The sequence below is a fragment of the Oncorhynchus nerka genome, linkage group LG2, assembly GCF_034236695.1.
Source record: "Oncorhynchus nerka isolate Pitt River linkage group LG2, Oner_Uvic_2.0, whole genome shotgun sequence".
Classification (NCBI taxonomy): Eukaryota; Metazoa; Chordata; class Actinopteri; order Salmoniformes; family Salmonidae; genus Oncorhynchus; species Oncorhynchus nerka.
The window spans coordinates 58,972,247-58,990,932 of NC_088397.1; positions in this window are offsets into that span (position 1 = coordinate 58,972,247).

Sequence of the window (18,686 nt, forward strand, 5' to 3'; positions counted from 1 at the left end):
TTTCACTTCACCAATTTGGACTATTTTGTGTATGTCCATCACATGAAATCCAAATAAAAATCAAAAATAAATTACAGGTTGTAATGCAACAAAATAGGAAAAACACCAAAAGGGATGAATCATTTTGCAAGGCACTGTACCCTTTATTTAGCAGACTTTTTGTTCAGTCAGCATGTAGTATTGTTTGTGTTTTCATGTCAGGCGCTTCGCTTATTTTGTATCATTCCATGTTCGTTGTTATTAAACTCACTAACTGCACCTGCTTCCTGACTCCCTGCGTCTACGTTACAATGCATCACTTATTTTAGATCTATGTTAGACAGAACTGGAACGGACTAATACCACATTCCTCACCCCTCACTGTTTAACATCCAGCTCTCTCTATATTCTCTTCCCTCTTTTGCACGTACACATGCAAGCATGCACAGACACACACACTCCACATGCACTCACAATCCTTCACCATCAGGATGTAGGGGTAAGGAAGTGGAGTGGAGGGGCTATACACTTGAAAGGGCTCTCGTCTTCCTGAAAGAGAAGTCAAGAAAGCTAACTAGGTGACATGGAGTGGGGGTGGTGGTGGAGGGGTTTGATTCTGCTCTGGAAAATGTATTGGCCTAGTTGGAAAAACACACCAAAAAAAGAGAAGAGCAGGAAAATGTGAGGGGTGAGGGGAACCGGAGCTGTGGCCCGCGGATGAACTCAACAGGGACTTTGCTTGGTGGGGTCATCCCAAGTTCAGGTCTTTCCCTCGCTGACTCCACGAGAGTGGAGGAGCTGTCCGTGGCTGACGGCCTCCAGCCCCCGCAGAGAGCCCCCCAGGGTCCCTGTAACACAAACCCATTTCCAGCAGTCCTCTGGGCTGTGTGGGGGATTTGGGCTCACCATGGGTTAGGGAAGGTCACGCTGAGGGGCGAGAGGGTGGGGAGCCACCACTACCAATAAATATCTGCTTCACAGATAAGGGTCTGTTTTTTTAAAGCGCCCATCTCTATTTCCCACTCTGTAAAGGTTCCAGTTACTCTCAATAGAAAAGCTTTGGCTCAGTAGAAAAGTCCTTATAGAGGAGCCACACTGACATGGGAGGAGTGGAATCTAAAACAGTCAGTTTTTTGGGGTGTTAAGTTTGTTATGGCTGCAATGATGATTTGATAATAGAATAAGTTTACTTGAAGTTCTATCCCAAAAATACTTGATCAATGATATTCATTTTTCAAATGAATAGTCATAAATACTCACACACGTATGATTGAAAGGGAATGACAGGAGGTCCAGGTGGAGACATGACTGGTACAGATGGACACAGAGACTCCAGCGGTCTTTGATGGAGACAAATGAGAGACAATCTATTATTCTGCACTCACAGAGCCAACAGTGAGTCAGGGGTGGCCAACTAATCAGGCAGTTTGCACAGACAGCCCAGCATGGGTTCTTTGAGTGGATAAGTGGTCCCTCCCATTATGTCAAGAGTAAAGGCTGTACCAGGATGGTGGGGAGAGGTTGGCAGGGAGTTAATGAGTTGAGTGGTGGGCTGATCAGGAATGGGAGGGTTCAGCTCTATAACTGCATAATAAAATGCTTCAAGTTGTCAGAATGTTTTTTCCGCAGTAACTATCTTACAACTACTTCCATTTGGTATCCTTACCGTAGTCTAGCTTATCAAGCAAAACCAAAACCACGAAGGGCTGTGATGTTGAAATATTAGTCATAGGTGGATTAGCTGACAACATAAAGAAAATGATGCACACATTTCAATGGGGGCAAAGGCCGTGTGTTGTTGTGATTCTTGATGGCCAGCAACCATGACAAGAAGCGGCTTTGTGGGGAATCGTAGGTGGCTCGTTCCAGCTAGTTGTATCTTGTTCTTGATACCATGTCTTATTTGTCTGATGTCACATCTATGCTAACATGGCAAAAACAAATGCTAGCTAACCAACAACTGTAATGGTGTATTTTAGCGACAACAAGCTCTCATTGTGCAAATTTGTTTATGTTTTCAATAAACATTGGAGATGAAATATAGTTTACATGTTGGCAACAATCTAAGCCAACCCTGTGTGTTTTGCCTAATAGTTATGCACGATTCAGTTTTGTTGCAAAACTCCCAACCCATTTATAGACCAAGAGAAAAATCTTATCCAGAGCACTCAACATGCGTGAGGACTCTGACCTTTCTGTTCAGACCTGTTCTTCCCCTGCAGAATGAACATACTTGTTTTACGTCTATCACGGCTAATGTAAGCATTCAAGCTCCAACTTAGGAAACAGAGCATCGCTACCCTATCCTCTGGGTCAGTTAAAAAGATGTGATTACGCTGCATTGTTGAATAGATTTAATTGTATTGAATTTTCCTCTAATCTTCAGTCTCTTTCAAAAATCTATATGTTGTAAGTTGCTTTTTTAAATACAATACTATATTCAGCAGTTTGACATAGCCTACACCTGATGAAGGTGTAGGCGGGGCTTTCTGCAACAATAATAAAATTGGCTTTTTGCTGGTAGGAGTTCAGTTTCTCTTGATACAAACACCAACAGTCGCGCTTACTGTATACGGGTGGTGCCAGTGAGATGTGTCTACTGAGCCTTCATATAGAAACCTGCAGTCACAACTTCTAGGCAGCAGGAAGTTCCACATTCACCTGGTCATACAGTAGTTTAGGTATATCTACAGTATATTACAGTAATTCTGACCTTGGTATGCATCATAACATTTCTCAATTTTAAAAAAATGCAATCAAAACTAAAAGTAATTTTGCCTGTGTCACTAACATCCCTTACGGAAAAATCACATGCATTTGACATGTGTTCTTATGTGAAGTTAATGTGATAACATGTCAAAGCAACATGATAGATCACATGAAACTACACATTTGAAAACATTTGATCTCATGTGAAAACATGATATCATGTGAAGTGTTCCAAAACCACATGGTTTCACATGATTTCACATGTGTAATTCCACATTAAATAACATTTTACATGTCGAAGATGTGAACATTTCACATGTGAAATCATGTGTTTTTTTCAGTAAGGAATGAACATGCTGAAACTTGTTTATGAGTGTGGTCTGTGAGGTTAAGTTATAACACAAGGTGTCTGGTATGTAAAGCAATTTGTTCCGAATGTGCATGTCTGTAGGAGCCGTCTTCCTGAAGTGCCAACATGCTGTGTAGAGACTGTTCCTGTCTTGTGACTACGGCATGCGAAAACTACACGTGAAAACATTTGAGCACATGTGAAAACATAATATCATGTGAAATAAATGTGACAACATGGGGATGCAAAATTTCAATATGTGATAGTTTCAAACTACACCTACAAATGCAGTTCCACATGTAAAGAGTTAGATTTTCACATGTAAATGTTTCTTACATGTGGAATTGCAATTGAGATTTCACGTGTTTGTTTTTCATATGTGAACTTGCAATTCCACATGTGAATGTTTTTAACATCTGAAAATGCAATTCCACATGTGAGAATTCAATTTTCACATGTGAAAATTCTAATTTGATTTTCATGTGAAAGTTTCTGCAATTCACGTGAGGTGAAAACATGTTATTCGTCTCACATGTGAAAAGGTGGTAACATGTAAACTCAAAATGTAATACATGTGAAGATATGGTTTCCACTCAGCATGTGAAAACAGCTATTTTCCATGTGAAATTCTTATTTGAAACGGCAAATTTCACATTATATTTTTTGTAAGGGAAGTAATTAAATGCTATGGGGGGTTTTAAGGTAAGTGGTACGCTTTAATATCTTTAATCAAAGCTCATGACCTTTTACATTAACACTTAACTACCACTGACTTTTCAATATGACTCCAACTGGGATTTTAACTCACAACTTTGGAGTATGGCAATATTTCTGCTTCACCAGAAAGTCTGACGCATTCTCAGAAGTCCCCTAGAAATTCATTACCTATAATACATCTCTGCATTTAGCAAAAGAGTGCCATCTGCACTGCTTTTTTAGTTATCAGTTAATCTGACTTCTCTTATCATTGATTTCATTTACTTATTTCAGCAATTTAAGGATTTTCTGTATAGTTGTCTAATGTTGGTGGGACATATTATTCTGTTTTAATGTTACTTCTGAATCACTATGAGAAATATAATAGCTTTTCTTAATTGCATTTTCTACAAAACTGAGATTTACTTGGAAGTCAAATGTAGGAATATGGGTGAAATCAGTCATTGACACAGCCATGGTGGTGCAACAGGAAGATCAGAATGCCATGAACCAAGAGTTTCTGAGTCCCAAATCCCAAGTGAGGACAATGTAATCACGTATGTCAAATAAAATATATAAGTTGAAAACACTGTGATTGTTTGGTGACATTCTGGGGACATCCTAACAACTCATTTTTGTTTGCAAGGCATCACCTGTGAAATCTCATGTAAAAAATATTCACATGTGAAATGTTTTAACCACATGTGAAAGGTTAGGTGATCACACTGGAAACGTCATGTGAAATATCATCACATGTGAAGTGTTCCATATGAAATAACACTTTGAAATCATGTGGTTTTTCAAGGGATGAACTTATTGAAATGTGTTTTATGAGTCTGATCTGTGTGGTTGAGTTATAACACAAGGGGTCTGGTATGTAATTTGTTCTACATTTGCATGTCTGTAGGAGCCGTCTTCCTGAGGTGACAACATAGAGGCTGTTCCTGTCTGGTTAACTACGGCATGGTGGAGAGAGAAAGAGGGAAAAGAAAGAAAGGGAGTGAGTAATAGAACAGAGCACATAGGGAAAGATTGAGAGAGGTTGAGGGGAGAGGGAGGGTAAAGAGGTGAAGGAGGGTGTTGAGGGAGCTGAAAGGGGGTGAGGAGTGGGAGGGAGAGGGGGGAGAAGGGGGGCTGTGCGTGAGGAGAGGACCTCCCCGTGAACTGTGCAGTCGCGAGCCGGGTCATCGGGGCGAGGTTGTGAGAGCGTGCCTGAAACAGTACACCCAGGGGTTCAGCCAGAGTTCACACACTCAATGTGCAGGATCCATGTCCTTCAGTCAGCGCTCGCCAGCCAGCCCAGCCACACTGCACACCAGCACATACACAGAAACACAGCCACATAGCACACACTCACACAAACATGAGCTCAACACAGACAGGCAAACACAGATACAAACATAAAACCTTATCAATCTGCTTAACTTTGAAAGATGCAGACCTAAATACACACATGCAAACATAACACATTGCCCCACATTGTCCAACAAGTCATACAGAGAACATGCTGCTACCATCTCAACGCATCACACGGATGATGACACATGATAAATACGCACACAACAACATGATCTGATGAACTCTGCAAAGTAAGTAAACAGAACTGTTTGCTCCAGGAAAAAAGGTACTTCTGTGAAACTAATACTGTAACTGATATTTCTGTCCGTAGCCTGTAAAAAGAGCCGCATGGTTTGAACTGTGAGAAAGATTGCACTAATTTCCAGTCAGTATGGTTTAAATAGGAAAGGCCACTAAGCCAGCATCCCCTCTGTGTTAATGAGCTCTTTGTGGGAAGCTGTCTGCTTTACTCCCATTGAAGACTGGTTGGCCCATTGTCAAACCCAGAGCTTGACCTGGTGCTGAACTCAATTGTCAAACTGGCAGTGTAGTGTGGGACTTTGGTGAGGGAGGAGGGGCAAGAGTGTGGCTAAGTTGAGTACAGGAAGTTTTAATCATTATGAGTCCCTTGTGATTTTATTTCGCTGTGCTCAATATACACAATCAGCCAAATATGTTTCTATTGTTGGAAAAGGCACAATTTCAGGACATAACCATTGGCACACAATTCTTATACAATCACAGTACTGTTGGTGTGAAATATGTTGGATATTCTATGTGCCTCAGAGGCCTATCCGTCTGATGGCCTGCCCTCCTCATTCTCAGGCGAGGGATAAGTCGTTCCTCTCCTCTGTCACATGAGTATTTGACAGGCAGGCCCAGCTGTGGCTGTCAGGCGCCAGAGCACCGCGCCCTCGGAGCCTGAGGCAGACAGGGCCCATAACCCAGAACAATTCAGCCTTTGTGGATCTACTGGAAACCATCAACTGCATCCAAATGACCGCAAGCTGCAGATACAAGCCAGATGTTGGAATTCCATGGCTCAGTTCAATCCCAGTCCAGTCCGGCTCTTCCCAGCCTGGCTCAGTAAAGCAGTGGCAGTCAGGGTAGTTATGGAGCAATGAAAGACACAAACTCATCCCACTGGCAAGTTAGATTGGGATGTCCACATGGGCGGAAATTCTTAGTTTGCCATACAGTACAACTGGTTGATTACTGTGTCATAGAGAGTTGAGGATCACTTGTTCGGTTTTGAGTTCATCTCAAATCCAGATATGCACTGATAAATGTTCTTCAAATAGTTTGAACCTACTATATTACCGGGATGTGTATCATTCATTTGTTCCTTATTCTTCTATTGAGCTGGGTGCATTATCTGACCTCAGAGATATGAACTACAATAAGATCACTGAAATTATAGTGTAGAATGTTGTCACTAAATTAAATGGCAAAAAATAAAATAAGTGAAATAATAAGTGCTCCAAATACCAAATCACACTGGCTAAACTGTGGGAGTCTTTCTCCCATTAGACTGTCTTTTCATTACAGTTTTTTCCAACTGCTTACACACATTTTCAAAACTGTCTCCTTTTCTTCAAAACTCTACACACAATTCCCAAAACTGCACACACAAAATGCAAAATGCCTCACATCTCCTTCAAAATGTAACACTGCATTCAAAATGCCATAAACACATGTCGGAATGAAGCATTTGCATCAAATGGCAAACACTGCTTTCATAATAGTACATTTTTGGATATACCATGTAAACACTGTTGTTGTAAATCTAAAGCTCTTTGGTCTTTCATAGGCTTATATCTACATTTCAATACAATGTTCTACAGTGAAAGTAATCTGCTGAGAGGGGTAACAAGTACACTGTAAACACCAATGCAATGTAGAAACAAAAAATATTTATTAGGCCAAACATTACTGCTGTATACAGTAGCATACAACAAAACCATAAACATATGCAAACCAAAAGTATATTCTTTAGAATACAGTAAAGAACACAATTGTGTGTGTGGGGTCCCGGGGGGGTGGTCCAGGAATTGGTGGGGGGGGGGGGGGGGGGCAGTCACCAGTGCTAAGCTACGCTTCATCTCTTCTCCGGCCACAAGATACGTTTTCTCTTGCCAAACATCAAGGGAAGTATCTCCTAGCATGGCGTATCCAACCTTGGACAGAGGCAACCTCTATGTCCCCACATGCGTCCTCCATTGCCTGGAGAAGCGGCATGCGGGCGTAGGGTTGGCGATCATACACTTTCCAGCACCAGGCTGAGAAGACTTCCTCTATGGGATTTAGAAAAGGTGAATATGGGGGTAGGTACAAAACTACAAATTGTGGATGGGTGGCAAACCAGTTTTGGACCAGAACAGCCTGGTGAAAACTAACATTGTCCCATAAAAACGACAAATCTAGCAGGCTCCTGATCTGGATCAGGGACAAGCATTGTGTAAATTGCATCCAGAAAAGTGAGCATATGGCCGGCGTTGTACGGACCCAGTGTGACATTGTGATGGAGAACCCCGTTTTGAGTGATGGCAGCACACAGTTATATTATCCCCACGCTGTCCAGGGACATTGGTAATTGCCCTCTGTCCTATTACATTTCTTCTGCGGCGCCTGGTTTTGGTGAGGTTGAAGCCAACCTCATCCACATAAATAAATTCATGGTGAATTACATGGGCATCCAGCTCCAATACTCTCTGTAACAGACAAAAGGATATACAGATGAGTAAATATGGTATGTCTGAAGTACTGGAAGTAGTGTTGCATACATACCTCTACAAAGTCATGTCGCATATTCTTGACTCTGTCAGAGTTTCTCTCATATGGCACCTTGTAAAGTTGTTTCATCGTCACTCGGTGCCGTTGAGGGATGCGTTGTATGGTCGACAGGCTTACAGCATTGATGTTGTTAAATATGTTGTCATTATTCAAGATATGCTCTCTTATCTCCCGAATCCTAATTGCATTGTTGGCCAAAACCATATTTATAATTACAGTTTCTTGTACATACGTAAACAAGCGTTCTCGTCCTCCAATATGTCTTTGCCTTTCCACTCTGTACAGAATTCAAACACAGTATGTGTTCAGCACAGGAACTGTAAACAATGTACAAAAAAATGTAGTACAGCATGATAACCAACCTCATTCATTCATTGCAGTGCAGTAAATGGATGGCTCTAGTTGCATACCTGTTCTCATTTCTGAAGGTTTGAATTATGGACGCCACTGTAAATCGACTCAAGTTGGGCTGGACTCTCAGTCCAGCCTCTCTCATGGTCAAACCGTGGTTGATCACATGATCAACAAGTGTTGCCCTAATCTCATCATAGATGGGTCTCCTTCCTTCTCTTCTTTTCCCCCGTCCTCCTCTTCCTCTTCCTCTCCCTCCTACTCCTCTTGCTCTCTGTCCATTGTTGGCATCCATTGTTAAAAACAGGTAATCTGACCTTTGACCTATTTATAGGCCTATACTACAGTAAAGCAGTGATTGGTAAGTGATCAGTTAAGCTATTAGTGTTTGCACATGTGAGGAGTGTGTGACCTGGTGAATAATTGTAGCATTTTGATTGGTTGTGTTTGGAAAAGGAAAGCAAGTCACTTCATGTTAGATTTTTGTGTTTTAGGTAGAGAATTGTGTGTAGTGTTTTGAAAATTGATAACTGAGTCAAAGGCTGAGAAATAGCTTATGGTTTTGGATATTTGGTGTGTAGTTTTGCACTTTGAGTGAGAGGTTTCAAAAATTGTGTGACATGAAAAGATTTTGTGTGTAAGCAGTTGGAAAAAACTTTAGTAGTACAGACTAACCTATAAACAGAATGTTCAGGATGACATGATGACATCTTGTAAGGTCTTCCAGGGCCCAATTCAGACATGCCCAAAGCTGGTTGTTAAAATACTATTTTTTTCCTCTGCAGGATAATTACGACAAATAGTGAGAGCCCCTGTCTCCACAGTCGATCTTTCACCTCAGAGGTGTTGAGCAGACAATTACTCATTTCAGCTTCTGTGTGAGGCACAGACTGTTTTTGTGTGTGTGTGTGTGTGTGTGTGTGTGTGTGTGTGTGTGTGTGTGTGTGTGTGTGTGTGTGTGTGTGTGTGCGTGCGTGTGCATGTGCGTGTGCGTGTGTGAGTGTGTGTGTGTGTGGGGGGGGGGGGGTCGTTCCACGAAAAGAGTACCTTTTGTGTCCTTTTGGTATTTTAAGTAGAAATTGTGCATCAACATTGAATTTTAAAATTGAAATGCCCTTTAATATAGACCACATGGAAAATGGAATAAATCTGATTTTGAATATGAATAAAGACGTGCTAATGGCAAAATGAAGCCTCTGTGCATCCTGTGTGACTTCTTTTATCCCACTTAACCCCAACATTTCTCCAAGTTTTCAACATTATTGTAAAGCTCGTGTGACCTACTTGTTGTGTGTATGTACTGGCATGTACAGTATGTGTAACTTATAGATGCACATACACACACTACATATTCATGTTTTTAAATGTATGTAAATTGTAACATATTTTGTCTGTAATGTCTTTTTGGTTTTGTGTCGGACCACAGTCACCATTGACGTTGGGGATCCTAATAAATTAAATCAAACAATCATTGTAAAGCCCTAGTTATTTTATTGCTTTGACAAACTCATTACTGAAGACTATTATTTATTTCATGTGATTAGGCATTCATTTACATCTTTCCCTCATTTTAAAGTCAACCCTGTTATGTGAACTGAACTCTAGTTTTAATATGTTGAAACTATTCCTTTTTAAATATATATACAGTACCAGTCAAAGTTTGGACATATTCAAGGCTTTTTCTTTACTTTCACTATTTTCTACATTGTAGAATAATAGTGAGGAATTCAAAATTATGAAATAACACACAAGGAATCATGTAGTAACCAAAAAGTTATTTATCAAATCCAAATAGATTTTTAGATTCTTCAAAGTAGCCAGCCTTTGCCGTAATGACAGCTTTGCACACTCTTGACATTCTCTCATCCAGCTTCATGAGGAATGCTTTTCCAACAGTCATGAAGGTGTTCCCACATATGCAGAGCACTTGTTGGCTGCTTTTCCTTCACTCTTCAGTCCAACTAATCCCAGGTCTGGTGAGGTCAGGTGATTGCGGAGGCCAGGTCATCTGATGCAGCACTCCATCACTCTCCGTGGTCAAATAGCCCTTACATAGCCTGGAGGTGTTTGGCGTCATTGACCTGTCAAAAAACAAATAGTCCCATAGTCCCACTAAGTGCAAACCAGATGGGATGGCATATCGCTGTAAAATGCTGTGGTTGCTATGCTGGTTAAGTGTGCCTTGAATTTTAAATAAATCACAGACAGCGTCCACCAGCAAAGCACCCTTACACCATCACACCTCCGTCTCCATGCGTCACGGTGGGAACCACACATGCGGAGATCATCCATTCACCTACTCTGCGTCTCACAAAGATACAGTAGTTGGAACCAAAAATCGCAAATTTGGACTCATCAGACCAAAGGACAGATGTCCAGCAGTCTAATGTCCATTGCTCGTGTTTCTTGGACCAAGCAAGTTCTTCTTATTATTGGTGTCCTTTAGTAGTGGTTTCGTTGCAGCAACTAGATCATGAAGGCCTGATTCACACAGTCTCATCTGAACAGTTGATGTGTCTGTTACTTGAACTCTGTGAAAACATTTACTGGGACTGCAATTTCTGAAGCTGATAACTTTAATGAACTCATCCTCTGCAGCAGAGGTAACTCTGGGTTCTTCCTTTCCTGTGGCGTTCCTCATGAGAGCCAGATTCATCATAGCGCTTGATGGTTTTTGCGAAAGTTCTTGAAATGTTCCAAATTGACTGACCATCATGTCTTAAAGTAAAGATGGACTGTCATTTCTCTTTGCTTATTTGAGCTGTTCTTGCCATAATTTGGACTTTGTCTTTTACCAAATAGGGCTATCTTCTGTATATCACCCCTACCTTGTCACAACACAACTGACTGGCTCAAATGCATGAAGAAGGAAATAAATTCCACAAATTAACTTTTAACAAGGCACACCTGTTAAGACACTAACAGCTTACAGACGGTAGGCAATTAAGGTCACAGTTCTGAAAACTTAGGACACTAAAGAGGCCTTTCTACTGACTCTGAAAAACACCAAAAGAAAGATGCTCAGGGTCCCTGCTCATCTACGTGAACGTGGCTTAGGCATGCTGCAAGGAGGCATGAGGACTGCAGATGTGGCCATGGCAATAAATTGCAATGTCCGTACTGCGAGACGCCTAAGACAGCGCTACAGGGAGACAAGACGGACAGCTGATCGTCCTCGCAGTGGCAGACCACGTGTAACAACACCTGCACAGGATTGGTACACCCGAACATCACACCTGTGGGACAGGTACAGGATGGAAACAACAACTGCCCGAGTTACACCAGGAACGCACAATCCCTCCATCAGTGCTCAGACTGTCCGCAATAGACTGAGAGAGGCTGGACTGAGGGCTTGTAGGCCTGTTGTAAGGCAGGTCCTCACCAGACATCACCGGCAACAACGTCGCCTAAGGGCATAAACTCACTGTCGCTGGATCAGACGGGACTGGCAAAAAGTCCTCTTCACTGATGAGTCGCGGTTTTGTTTCACAAGGGGTGATGGTCGGATTCGCGTTTATTGTCGAAGGAATTAACATAACACCGAGGCCTGTACTCTGGAGCGGGATCAATTTGGAGGTGGAGGGTCCGTCATGGTCTGGGACGCTGTGTCACAGCATCATCGGACTGAGGTTACTGTCATTGCAGGCAATCTCAACGTTGTGCGTAACAGGGAAGACATCCTCCCCCCTCATGTGGTATCCTTCCTGCAGGCTCATCCTGACATGACCCTCCTGCATGACAATGCCACCAGCCATACTGCTCGTTCTGTGCGTGATTTCCTGCGAGACAGGAATGTCAGTGTTCTCCCATGGCCAGCGAAGAGCCCGGATCTCAATCCCATTGAGCACGTCTAGGACCTGTTGGATCGGAGGGTGAGGGCTAGGGCCATTCCCCCCAGAAATGTCTGGGAAGTTGCAGGTGCCTTGGTGGAAGAGTGGGGTAACATCTCACAGCAAGAACTGGAAAATCCGGTGTAGTCCATGAGGAGGAGATGCACTGCAATACTTAATGCAGCTGGTGGCCACACCAGATACTGACTGTTACTTTTGATTTTGACCCCTCCCCCCCTTTTTTAAGGGACACATTATTCAATTTCTGTTAGTCACATGTCTGTGGAACTTGTTCAGTTTATGACTCAGTTGTGGAATCTTGTTATGCTCATACAAATATTTACACATGTTAAGTTTGCTGAAAATAAACGCAGTTGACAGTGAGTGAACATTTCTTTTTTGCTGAGTTTAGTAGAAATAAAGAAAAACTCTTAAATGAGTAGGCGTGTCCAAACTTATGACTGGTACTGTATAGATTACACCTCAATTGCAATGTCAGGATAAGATAAGATAAGTGTGTTGAATATGACTGTCAGCTCTACCACATGACATCACATGAAAAGATAGTAGGTAGAAAAAAGTGGATAAATCCTCTTAATAAAAAAATGTCAGTCTTGTTCTTGACATTTGTTTTGTTATTTTTCCAGGTGGGAGATGTAACGATCCTGGTGAATAACGCTGCAGTGGTCCATGGGAAAAGTCTGATGCGACAATGACTTTCTTTTGAAATCTCAACATATCAACACAATGGGGCAGTTCTGGGTAAGTGTTGTTGAGGTTAAGGAAGAGAGGTGTGTGCTTCCTTACAGTTGCAAGGAATCTTATCATTCTCCAAAAGTGCTTTTATTGGCCGATGTCCCTGCATGTCAGTCTCAATTTGTTTTACACTTTTTTGGTTTCTACAATGTTCCATATGTGCGGGCGTGCATGTACACATTATGTGTTCACAAGCACTTTCACAAATGACTGTACCACCTCCACTGTCAGTGGACCACCATGTGTAGGAGGATGCTCTGTTTACACCACCCACACTTTGTAAGCTCTCAGTCTTTGTGTGGGTGTTCTTTAACGCACAAACTTATACGTTTTGTACATTTGTTAGTGCAAGGTTTTTGGAGAACAATTTATATCCACGTTGGGATTCCATTTTCCTGTTTGATGCCCGATACATGCTCAGCTGTCTGGTAGACTTCTCGTTCTCCTACCCTATCCTCTCTGTCAGTATTTGGGTCGGCAGGTAGCTTAGTGGTTAGAGCGTTGGACTAGTAATTAAAAGGTTGCAAGATTGAATCGCCGAGCTGACAAGGTTAAAATCTGTCATTCTGCCCCTGAACTAGAGAGTTAACCCACTGTTCCTAGACCATCATTGAAAATAAGAATTAGTTCTTAACTGACTTGCCTAGTTAAATAAAGATAATAAATATTTAAAGGGGTTGTGGAAATGCTAGCCTAACCAATGTGAAGTAGGAGCTGCTGCCATGTGCAACAACGTGGACTGTCCAAATTCAACAATTGGAGAAGTCCAGAGCCAGTGGTGAAAAAGGAGGGAAGGTTATGTACCAAAGTTATCAGAGTGGTTTGATTATCACCTCTATAATTACTGTGTTTTTCCACAGTGATATTGCTGCCTAGACAGCTATCTTAGCTACTCACTCCTCTGGGAAAGAGCTATTCTTCTGTCCTGCACTGCTTGATAACCCACATCCACTCCTCAAAACACCAGCAAACAGCTCTCTGGGGAAATGCTTTCATCATGACGCACTCTGTGTATTTGGGCTGTTTCCATTTAGCTGGGTTCAGGTGTAGTTCACAGAGGCCGCCTCCAAACCCTGGTCACATGACTAGTGCTTAGGCCGTGGACGTGAGAGGCCCTTGTTGATGGAATATTGCCTTGGCATGGATTAACAGGTTTTCCATGCCAAGCCAGCAATAAAAGTGCAGTTTGACTATACCACCTTTTTATGTAAGTCCAGAAAATGAGATATTTATTCCATCAAACGTTCCTGTTAATAGTAACAAATGGCCAAAAAAGTCCACACAAAAGTTCACATCTGGTGTCTCACTCAGTCGTGACTTGGCTGCCGTGATTTGGAGAGAGAGAGAGTGCATAAGCTTTTTAAGATGGTCCCTGCTTTTGCCCAGGGCCCTGTGGTAAAGACTGTATCCTCCTCCCTTTGACCCACTTGTGATTCACCTTGATCAAGGCAGGCTGCTAGCAGGGCAGCAGGGAGAAGCTGATCTGAGGCTGATCTGACAGTAGAGTAAACTGATTCTGTGCACCTTTGCGTAACCTATACTGAACAAACAATATACAGTGCCTTGCGAAAGTATTCGGCCCCCTTGAACTTTGCAACCTTTTGCCTCATTTCAGGCTTCAAACATAAAGATATAAAACTGTATTTTTTTGTGAAGAATCAACAACAAGTGGGACACAATCATGAAGTGGAACGACATTTATTGGATATTTCAAACTTTTTTAACAAATCAAAAACTGAAAAATTGGGCGTGCAAAATTATTCAGCCCCTTTACTTTCAGTGCAGCAACCTCTCTCCAGAAGTTCAGTGAGGATCTCTGAATGATCCAATGTTGACCTAAATGACTAATTATGATAAATACAATCCACCTGTGTGTAATCAAGTCTAAATCAAGTATAAATGCACCTGCACTGTGATAGTCTCAGAGGTCCGTTAAAAGCGCAGAGAGCATCATGAAGAACAAGGAACACACCAGGCAGGTCCGAGATACTGTTGTGAAGAAGTTTAAAGCCGGATTTGGATACAACAAGATTTCCCAAGCTTTAAACATCCCAAGGAGCACTGTGCAAGCGATAATATTGAAATGGAAGGAGTATCAGACCACTGCAAATCTACCAAGACCTGGCCGTCCCTCTAAACTTTCAGCTCATACAAGGAGAAGACTGATCAGAGATGCAGCCAAGAGGCCCATGATCTCTCTGGATGAACTGCAGAGATCTACAGCTGAGGTGGGAGACTCTGTCCATAGGACAACAATCAGTCGTATATTGCACAAATCTGGCCTTTATGGAAGAGTGGCAAGAAGAAAGCCATTTCTTAAAGATATCCATAAAAAGTGTTGTTTAAAGTTTGCCACAAGCCACCTGGGAGACACACCAAACATGTGGAAGAAGGTGCTCTGGTCAGATGAAACCAAAATTGAACTTTTTGGCAACAATGCAAAACGTTATATTTGGCGTAAAAGCAACACAGCTCATCACCCTGAACACACCATCCCCACTGTCAAACATGGTGGTGGCAGCATCATGGTTTGGGCCTGCTTTTCTTCAGCAGGGACAGGGAAGATGGTTAAAATTGATGGGAAGATGGATGGAGCCAAATACAGGACCATTCTGGAAGAAAAACTGATGGAGTCTGCAAAAGACCTGAGACTGGGATGGAGATTTGTCTTCCAACAAGACAATGATCCAAAACATAAAGCAAAATCTACAATGGTATGGTTCAAAAATAAACATATCCAGGTGTTAGAATGGCCAAGTCAAAGTCCATCGAGAATCTGTGGAAAGAACTGAAAACTGCTGTTCACAAATGCTCTCCATCCAACCTCACTGAGCTCGAGCTGTTTTGCAAGGAGGAATGGGGAAAAAAATTCAGTCTCTCGATGTGCAAAACTGATAGAGACATACCCCAAGAGACTTACAGCTGTAATCGCAGCAAAAGGTGGCGCTACAAAGTATTAACTTAAGGGGGCTGAATAATTTTGCACGCCCAATTTTTCAGTTTTTGATTTGTTAAAAAAGTTTGAAATATCCAATAAATGTCGTTCCACTTCATGATTGTGTCCCACTTGTTGTTGATTCTTCACAAAAAAATACAGTTTTATATCTTTATGTTTGAAGCCTGAAATGTGGCAAAAGGTCGCAAAGTTCAAGGGGGCCGAATACTTTCGCAAGGCACTGTACATGCAACATGCAACGATTTCAAAGATTTTACTGAGTTACAGTTCATAGAAGGAAATTAGTCCATTGAAATAAATCAATTAGGTCCTAATCTATGGATTTCACATGACTGGGCAGGGGTGCAGCCATGGGTGGGCCTGGGAGGGCAAAGGCCCACTTACTGGGGAGTCAGGCCCAGCAAATAAGAATGAGTTTTTCACCACAAAATAGCTTTTCCCCCTCCTCAGATGATGCTTCAGGTGAAGAAGCCAGATGAGGAGGTCCTGGGATGGCGTGGTTACACGTGGTCTGCGGTTTTGAGGCCGGTCGAATGTACAGCCAAATTCTCTAAAGTGATGTTGGATGTGGCTTATGGTATAGAAAGAAACATTACATTCTCTGGCAATAGCTCTGTTGGACATTCCTACAGTCAGCTACTTGTGGCATTGTGTTATGTGACAAAACTACACATTTTAGAGTGACCTTTTATTGTCCCCACCACAAGGTGCACCTGTGTAATGATCATGCTGTTTCATTAGCTTCTTGATATGCCACATATCAAGAATATATCCACGTCAGATGGATTATCTTGGAACAGGAGAAATGCTTACTAACAGGGACGTATACACATTTCTGCATAAAATTTGAGAGAAATAGGCTTTTAGTGCAAATGGAACATTTCAGGGATCTTTTATTTTGGCTCATGAAACATAGGACCAACACTTTACATGTTGAGTTTATATTGTTGTTTCAGTATATAAGGAAGCAGTTCAGTAATAAAGAATCTGCCTGAGACGGTCCATCTGGGAACAACATTTTTCAGCCTAGCCTCCTGACGTGATGCCTGGTGGGCTTTATAAATATCCCCGGCCCATTCACACAGTGTGAACTGTGTTTCACCTACACACACCCTTCCCTCCAACAGTTTGCCAAGGCTTTGCTTTGTTTGCCCCTGAGCGTTTACCTCCCACTTTCTCCAGTTAACTGTCAATGTTCAAAAGCATAACATTCAAAGACACACGCACACCAGTCCCCTCTCAGTTTGACCTTAAGATAATCATGTCTTTAGCAAATATCAGGAAAGATGAACAAATTCCATCCAACGTTAGGGTAGAAAAACTGAAACAAATCGCAAACATTGATTGACCGAACCCAGGTCTTTCATGCCAGACTGTTTCAACACAGAGACGCTTGAAAGTGATCAAGTTTATTTCACGAGAGTCGAGACTCCGTTATGCAATTCCTTGTCAGCTGGGCACGGCGCTCTCTGTGATCTCTGTGACAAGGTTGCTGTTCCTGATCAGATATGCCCACGAGATAAGCTGTTCCAGAAATAAACCTTCATGAAAAACAAGAGATAAGAGGAGAGGAAGTTTGCAGTGTGGCTCCAACCCCCCCCCCCCCCCCCCCAAAAAAAAATTGTGTTCTGCACAGTTTGTTGAGAGACCAGTAGGACTTTGTGTGGCCAACAGCCAATAATGAATTGCACTACACTCAGAAAAAAATGGTTCCAAAAGTGTTTTTCAGCTCTCGCCATAGGAGAACCCTTTTTGGTTCCAGGCAGAACTCTTTTGGGTTCCATGTACAATAGAACCCTTGGTGGAAAGGGCTCTACATAGAACCCAAAAAGGTTTTTACCTGGAACCAAAATAGTTATGACTGGAACCAAAAAAGGGTTCTCCTATGGGGACAGCCAAAGAACCCTTTTAGGTTCTAGATACCACTTATATTTCTAAGAGTGTACTCAGTACGTCTTTTCGTATTGAATTGGTACACTTTTCAGTCACTTAGTAGTATCAAGAAAATACTTTAAGATTTTGATTTTTATAAATTAAAAACTCAGTAGTTGCAAATATCAATCAATGTTAGGTAGTATATGAAGTAGTAAAGCAATGAAAATCACTCACATTTGACCATCATGGAGCTGTATAGTTGCTTGATTACTGTCAGAGTGGCTGGCCAGGTCACCTTCAGTGTACACAAACAGTTTGGCCACAGCGTGTGTGTTCGGCCACAGCTATAACCAAAGGCATTTACTGGCCTTCGACACCCTCTGAGCTCACTGGTCCTTTGACCTCTAACCTGCTGCTCAATATTTCTTATTGTTTGACAGGCCAACCGAGGCTGGAGGTTGGCCCCTTGCTGGGGGTTAGTACTGAACCTTTATCACACAACCAACCTGCCTCTTGATGGATGAACATAGCATCAGAGTGGCAAGAATGCTAACAAAAACGAACAGAGAAATAGGATAAGGCAGTGCAGCAAGCAATACAATGAATGCACTCTTGGTCCTCCTATTTTGGGACATATCTGAGACATTTCTTTCTCTCATTGGAATACAATAACTGCATTGAGTCAGAATATTTATTGCAGGATAATTCCATTCCTCATTGTACTCCTAGCACTTATCAGGATTTTTTTTTTTTGGCGGGGGGGGGGGGGGGAGGAGGGGGGGGGGGAGGAACCTACAGCCAGGAAAGTCAGAGTCAGGGGATCCATGAGATTATGGGAAGTGAGAGACGACAGAATCCTCCACTGCCCAGAATTTTACATGCGTTCGGCATCACTGCAAAACCAGCTAAATGGACTCCAGATCCTAGGGCCTATAACATATTTAATGGATCATTGGAGGGGGACTTTCCAAGCCCTTCTGTTGGGATTCCAAATGCTTGGAAATCATATAGGAAAGTACACTTAGGCTTGCAGCTTTAAAGTGAAGCACAAATG